Source organism: Ranitomeya variabilis, chromosome 4 (genome assembly GCF_051348905.1).
Source record: "Ranitomeya variabilis isolate aRanVar5 chromosome 4, aRanVar5.hap1, whole genome shotgun sequence".
NCBI lineage: Eukaryota > Metazoa > Chordata > Amphibia > Anura > Dendrobatidae > Ranitomeya > Ranitomeya variabilis.
Genome location: NC_135235.1, coordinates 473,393,340 through 473,401,668, shown reverse-complemented (window position 1 = coordinate 473,401,668; position 8,329 = coordinate 473,393,340).

Below are 8,329 nucleotides of genomic sequence, written 5' to 3'. Positions count from 1 at the left end.
ACCCCAACACACCCCTAACCCCAACACACCCCTAATCCCAACCCTAACCACACCCCTAACCCAAACACACCCCTAACCCTAATCCCAACCCCAACACACCCCTAACCATACCCCAACCCTGACACACCCCTAACCCAACCATAAACGTAATCCAAACCCTAGCCCCAACCCTAACTTTAGCCCCAACCCTTACTTTAGCCCCAACTCTAACTTTAGCCACAACCATAACCCTAAGGGTTGTGCACACAATGCGGAAAACGCTGCGGATCCGCAGCGTTTCCGCAGCTGCGGGTCCGCAGCAGTTTTCCATGAGTTTACAGTACAATGTAAGCCTATGGGAAACAAAAAACAGCTGCTCCTATAGAAAACCGCAGTTGTAAAATCGCAGTGAAATCCGCAGAAAAAACGCGGTAAATCTGCGATAAATCTGCAGCAAAAACGCAGCGTTTTTGCTCTGCAGATTTATCAAATCCGCTGAGGAAAAATCCGCAGTGGACTAGAATACATGTGCACATAGACTAATGGGAAAATGGAAATAAATAAATTTTTTTATTTCATTATTTTTCCCTAACTAAGGCGGTGATAATGGGGTTTGATTTACTATTTATAGCAGGTTTTTATAGCGAGTTTTTATGTTTGGCAGCTGTCACACACTAAAAGACGCGTTTTATTGCAAAAAATATTTTTTGCGTTACCACATTCTGAAAGCTATAATTTTTCCATATTTTGGTTCACAGAGTCATGTGAGGACTTGTTTTTTGCAGGATGAGTTGATGTTTTTATTGGTATCATTTTCGGGCACATGACATTTTTTGATCGCTTTTTATTCCGATTTTTGTTAGGCAGAATGAACAAAAACCAGCAATTCGTGAATATTTTTGGGGGGGAGGCGATTATATCATTCCGCGTTTGGTAAAATTGATAAAGCAGTTTTATTCTTCAGGTCAGTACGATTACAGTGATACCTTATTTATATATTTTTTTTATGTTTTGACGCTTTTATACAATAAAAACTTTTATAGAAAAAATTATTATTTTTGCATCGCTTTATTCTGAGTGTTATAACTTTTTTTTTTCGCTGATGACGCTGTATGGCTGCTCGTTGTTTGCAGGACAAGATGACGTTTTCGGTGGTACAATATTTATTTATATCCATCTTTTTGATCGCGTGTTATTCCACTTTTTGTTTGCCGGTATGATGATAAAGCATTCTTTTTTGCCTAGTTTTTTTTTTTTTTTTACGGTGTTCACTGAGGGGGTTAATTTGTGGGACAGTTTTATAGGTCGGGTCGTTACAGACGCGGCGATACTAATACTTTTATTGTTTTGTTTTGTTTTTTATTTACATAAAGAAATGTATTTATTGGAACAATTTTTTTTAATTAGTTAGGATTTTTTCTCCTACGCCTCATTGGGGGACACAGACTGTGGGGTGTATGCTGCTGCCACTAGAAAGGCTGACACTTATTGATACAAAGAAAGTTAGTTCCTCCCCTGCAGTATACACCCTCCTGCTGGCTCTCGGCTAACCAGTTCCTGCTTAGTGTCTGTACGACCGGTCACGCGATCGCAACGTAATCGAAGGTTCTTTGCTCAATGCATCCTTTGGAACGGTGCCGCTTGCACCGCTGAGAGCCGCGGGCCGTCGGAGCGTAAGTATATCCCATATATTTTTTTATTTTATTCTTTTTTTTTACATGAATATGGATCCCAGGGCCTGAAGGAGAGTCTCCTCTCCTCCAGACCCTGGGAACCATCCGCACCGAACACTCCGTCTAAGATGACTGGGCGTATAAGATGACCCCCGTCTTATACGGCGAGTATATCCCAAACTCCATATTTTATATGGAAAAGTTGGGGGTCGTCTTATACGCCCAGTCGTCTTATACACCAGAAAATACGGTAGTTCCATATATTAAATGTGAAGGTGATATGTCCCCTATCCGGAGATGTCTTTATGGATTTTTATTTTTTCTTTATGACACAGCATATAAATGTATTCTCTTCATAGAAAAGTAACATCTAGCCACTACATTTGGGGGCCAATAAAACATCACAAAATATGTTTTTTTGTGAAACCCGCCTAAAGGTTTCTTCAGATCTGTAAAACAAAATACTTTTGCAGGCACCGTAGTAAATAATGAAGGTTCCAGGGACTGGGAGGGGTTAATAGTATTTAGAGGCTGACTTCTTTAAACCTTAGGGAGAAGAACTTATTGGCTATGAGGAAAGAGGGAGGATCATGAAGGGGTGTAAAGGATGAAAGGCAGGAAGGAACCCCCTCTTTCCTACCTCTGGTCTGAGGTGAACACCCTCCATTCCTTTTAGGTTTTTTGATCTGGTAAGGTTGTAGGCCTAACTTGTCACAGCTGGTGGAAATTTAGGTCCCTTTAGATGACATGCTTGCTCAGTGGCTGGCATGGTGGGATGTTTTTAATAGTAGGTCCAAATAATATTTCCTGTTGATTCTTAATAAACATGTATGTGGTCCACTGTTCACCCAACACTATGGTTTCCTTGTATTTTATTGTTTGATTCATGTCATCTATGGTTATCAAGAGGGTGTAGAAGCAGTCTCAGGTGTCACCAGAAGTTACAAACAGTAAGAAGTTACAATCCACTACTGTTGGTATTGGTTTGCTCGCCTGCCAGTAGAGTGGTTGGTATAAGCCTGTTAAAAAATTTTGAGGATTATTTGACTATGGAATTATTCACCTTGGAAGTTTTTGTGATTTGGATACATATTTGTCATCCATTATTTATTTCTAATCCATGATTGTATTCACAATAATTTTTAGACTAATGACTATCATAGCTGAGGTGAAGGTGGGACTTTGGTTCTACCCTTCCTCCATTGCAAAGGTTGGGTGTGGTTAGTATCATATAAATTTAAGGACAAGTAACACAAGGTGTTTCTACCAGACTCTACAGGGCGTGAGCTGGTATCAAGCAGTCTTTGTTTTAGAGTAGAAGTGCCTTAGAAGAACTGGCTTGTCTGTTTGGTTTCTGGGAGAGTCAAAAGCATTGCAGTAACTCAGTCAACCAGGAGATGACAGGCGAACAAGCTAAAATTTGTGTCTACGGTCTATAGCTTTCAAAGAAAGTTAATTTTCTTGTATTGCTTTAAATGGAATGTATAACCCATTTTTTTAATAATGAAAAACAAATACATACCTTACATAGTTTTTTCCTATTTTTTTTTAAATTGCAGAATTTGTTGTTCTGTGATTACGCCCTTTGCCTTAGCTCCTGCTAACAACCTATACACCAGCAACATGGACTATTGACCTCAATAAGACAGGATCTGACTCATTGACTTCTATAGGGGAGGATTGTAGGCGTCATTTGGGAGGAGGTCATTGTGCGGGGAGGGGTTGATATCACCAATGTTAAATGGTGCATGTTATGTTGTCTTCTTATGGGCCATGATAAAGGAGATGATTACTGAAAAGTAATCTATACAGAATACAAAGGATCAGTCTAATATTAAGCTTAATTGCAAGAGGGAAATTTGCGAGATTTAGAATATTTTGAAATCTGATATCAATGTGTAAAATTAAAATGGAATAGTAAAAAAATATAAAAAAGCATAAACTTGATTTAAGCAATGACCAATTTTCTTTAACATAAACAATAGATTTTCTCTTATTTCACTTAGCACTATTACCTAATAGTTTCCCGTTTTAAGTGGTCCCCAGTAGGAGTCAAAGCAACTTTCCAAGAAGTTTCAAAAGGTAGAGATTTCCCGATTCATTACTGTGACGGACAGTCATGTGATCCCTTCTGTGATGCTTCTGTATTGCTCTGCGGGCTTCAAGTCAACGTGTCGCATAGTACAATGCCTCCAAAGCACTGCACAGATGTTCCTCCCCTTTGTCTTTGATTGACATTCTTTTTCATGGCTCCATTTCTTTTAGTTTGAAGAGGGGAGTACAGTAATAGAGCTGTGGGCAGGGTAATATATGCATTGGATATGAACAGCAGAGAACCTGTGAAACAAACACGCCCTGCCGTGACTGCGATGGTAAGAAAACAAGTGGCAGGAGTCACCAGCTGCTGGAAGGTGCATAGCTTAAGAAGTTAAACTTCATTCTCTATGGAACTGTCAAGGCTAGTGCTCCGCTTTAGCCAGTAGCCTTTGAACACGCGCCCTGCCACTCCATTCTAATGCTGATAATGTGCCCAGTTGTGCTGACCGGTCTAGGTCTCAGCAGTCAGACTCAGAACCCCACCATTCTATGAGTCATCACCTGCCCAGTGTTAGGTGGTGACTTAATTTCACTGGACAATCCCTTTCAATGTGTGGCTCCGACCCTGTGTCAGCAATTTAGGATGGCCTTTCTTGTTTCCGCATGACTGTCTCCCTATGCGCAAATGCATAAAAATGAATTTGATATGGAGAATCTAGAGTTATCTGCACAGTCCTGACTATAAACCCATCCAACAGCTTTGAGATAAATTGGAATACCAATATTTAGCCAGACCACTTCAACTAACATCACTATTTGACCTTACATACTGTATGCTCTCCTTGCGTCTTTAGATGGAAATGGGTGCCTGATTCCAAAATATTTCCTATGGTTTTGGAATAAGAGCTCAGATAGGTATGAAGGTCGGGTGTCCACATAATTTTGCCCATACATTTTAATATATGGGCAAAGTGTATACACTGTGTTTGCTTGAATGGGTCTGAATTGCAAACCAAACCAATTTGAATTAGGCAGACCCTTTTGTTTACAGTGATCAATTCCCAGTATGTCAGTGGGGTGGCATTACTAGCACAAAATAAGGGCCATGGTCCTCTCTTCTATGTATTTCATTGGCATCACATGATTTTATTTTCCATTACATTATATCTGAAATTATTAAATTATTGTGCATGAGAACAATCACAATGCATTTTTCCTGTATTGGAGAGTATCTCTCCTTGATCTACTGCCTTGGTGATAGAACAGAATATTAATTAGCGGGAGAAACTGAATTTGTTTTCGTAAATGTAAACTGACCTTTGAAGAAGCTGGCAGTGAAATTTTGGATTATATGGAGATAAGGCCAAAAAAGTGATAGGTATGTGGGGTTCACCCACCCAGATGGGCGTTTGGAGGTTTGAACACACATTCCAGGAGTGAATCACTGAGACGCAACTTGTGAGTCAAACAGATTCTTTAGCTGTTTGTCACTCGGTGGACAAACCTGATGAGCGAGTACTGTAACTAGACCACTGATAATTAAAATATAATATATTATAAAATACCCACTTGGTTTCCTGTGATTGTGGCCTTTGCAGATCTTAGATATTGTATTATATTAAGGACTCACACTGTGAGGCATATTGAAGAGCCGGTAGGTATTGGTATCCTTTGATACAGGCCAAAAGTGCCCAATTTTTTATTAACTATCAGCAACTCTGGGTTAGGTGGCTGTGCAAATTTGTAAGCGTCCCTCTGAATTGATATGAATACCAATGGATAAATGGAATAAGGCTTGATTAAAGTATAAATTTGCCTTTTTTAGCCATTGAGCTCTTTTACGGGAACCTGTCAGAAAATCTAGGGTCTAATGGTGTGCTAGGTCAGTGATAATATGGGGGATCAGTTCACCGGTCAAGAATCATCCTGCACTTGGTGCACTTGCAGATTCATGTACCTAAATATTTAGACCCCAATTCATCATTTGGCGTTTGCCTAAATTCTGGTGTAAAACTTTTTAAAATATCGCAAAATTTTTGCACAGCTTTTTGAAAAGTGGGCAGAATTGAGCTGGGAATGTTGAAAGCTGATTGCGGCAGACATATTTATTATAATTTATACAAAAAAAGAGTTGTAGATCACAACATAAATCTATTGCAATTTCTGACTTTCTTGTGATGGCGCATGGCAGCTGAAAGATGCATGCAATTCATTAAGAGGCGCATGCCAGCATGCTCTTCATCAAGACTGTGCCAGGCTGCACCTGAATGGAACGGGCTCAGCAGCAGATCCCGCTCCATACATTGCAGATGTAATGCGTTTTTAGTCCACTACTAGACAACCCCTGCTTATTTACAGTTAAATGATTAACCATGGGTTCTCCAGTCATAGACCAGCCTTTTAAGGGCATATTGATATGCATTTTTATGTATCTGATCTAGATAGCGCCTTACATGGAACCTCTCATATCAAAAGACTGGCGGGCAAATACTTTATCAGTAACTATGTCTAAGATGTAAATATTGCCCCCCCTGCAGTGAGCTAGGATGATGGCTTTCCTACCTGTGTAGGACATTTCGATGCTCTCTTTTGTGACAGACCTCTGTTTTCAACAGTCCACTGGCACTAGGGGTCTCAGAGATCAAAATATCCAAAAACGGTAATACATATTTATTGGTTTGAAAAATAAACCGTAGGACTGTGGGTTTGTCTTTCAGGCTTTCCATGTATCATGCAAAGGCTATGTCTATCCCCTTCTAGATGACACTTATATATCTGGCCCACATCTCTATCCCCAATATCGCCACACTGTTGTCACCTCCTTCCAGCTCAGGATCAGATTTGTGTATGTGGAGGCTTGTCAGTCAGTGCTGGAGCATGCTTATAACTGCAGCGCACTGTGCACTGAGCGGTGACTGTAGCTGCGCCGCCGCCGGCATGTCTATATGATATGAGCCCTCAGTTCATGGGAGGAATAAAGCTCACTTTCTCCCAGAACAGTGCTTTCAATATGGCAGCCGGGAATCTTTCTAACATTATTTACCCACAGATTAACCCTTTATTTGCAGGCTAATGGCATTATCAGAAGGGATAGGCTACTTTTAAATAAAATAACATTACATGATTGGTATTGCTTGAGAATCATCGTGTGTGGTCAATTTTTCCACACAATGAGCGCCGTGAAAGCAAAACCTAAAAACGTTCTCATCATCAAAATTTCACCACTGGTGATTATATTGGTGACAATTTGTTTGTAAAATAGTCATATGATCATATTTCAACGTATCATTTTCATCCATTTGGTGGATACTCATACAATATAAAAAGGTATTGTAAATTGAGTTTTTTATGTGCCACAGATTTTTCCTGAAATATTACTGTGAAGACTCATGGATGAGTATCATTGACAGCATCTTTTTCAATTATTGGTAGAGCTAGAAATATTGTCAGACTTCTGTTTTGGGATGTTTTTCTTCACCATTTCACTGCACTTTTTCCTTTAACTACCACCCCCCCCTATCCCCAAAAAAAGAAAAAAAAAACTCAAGTGGCTATGTCAGTGGAAAAATGAAAAAGTTCTAACACAAAGTGAAAACACAAAAATACTAATTTCTTGTTACAGGAAGGAGCTAAAAATACTGATAAACTTTTTACCGGTGTGTTTTATTTACCGTATACAGCACGTTATAGGAGCATGTTTCAGTTTGGGCTCACCTAATATATCACCCAGTAACTTCCAGTCATACTTGGTTTTTTTCCTGGGATATTTGGTTTAAACAAACCTCTAAAGGGTATATGCACACTGATTTTTTTCTGAGGAGAATAAAACACTAGTGGTTGAGGCCATGTTCCCAATAAAGTGAAGCTCTGCATTTTTTCTCTTTCTTTTTTTTTTTTGCACTGAAAATCGACTGCATTTAACAGTTCAAGCAAAGTGGATGTGATTTCATAAAAAGTCATGCCCACTGTGAGTTTAAAGGGAACCTGTCAGCAGGATTGTACACAGTAACCTACACACACTGTCAGGTCGGCACCGTTATACTGAATAAAATGATACTTTGGTTGATGTAATCCATCTTGTGGTTGTTGTTTAATCTTTATTTTCAGTTTTGAGTTAATGATATGCTCGTGCTCTGGGGCGAGGCTGTGGGGGGGTCTTCATGTGGTGCTCTAATTAGGTATTCATAATGCAGACTGCTGACATGTTACTGATCCCTCACTGACCTGTCCCCTAGTTAACAATATAAAAAATGGAACGGCACAAAATCTCTACTTATCTTCGGGTGCAGAGCCCAAGACAACCTGTCCACTGGTTGCTTTTAGTCCATATACTTCACAAAAAACAGGCAGCACTCCATATTCTTCAAAGTAATATGCAGGAATTTATTTAACCCACATCTCTGTGCAACAAGGCTTGAGAAAGGCTCATTCAGAGCCGAAACGTTGCACGGAGATGTGGGTTAAATAAATTCCTGCATATTACTTTGAAGAATATGGAGTGCTGCCTGTTTTTTGTGAAATATATATATATATATCACCAATGACCTATTAACCGCCAATAGCAAGCGGCACTACTCTATCCTCCTCTTCCTGGACCTGTCCTCTGCCTTTGACACAGTGGACCATTCCCTGTTGCTGCA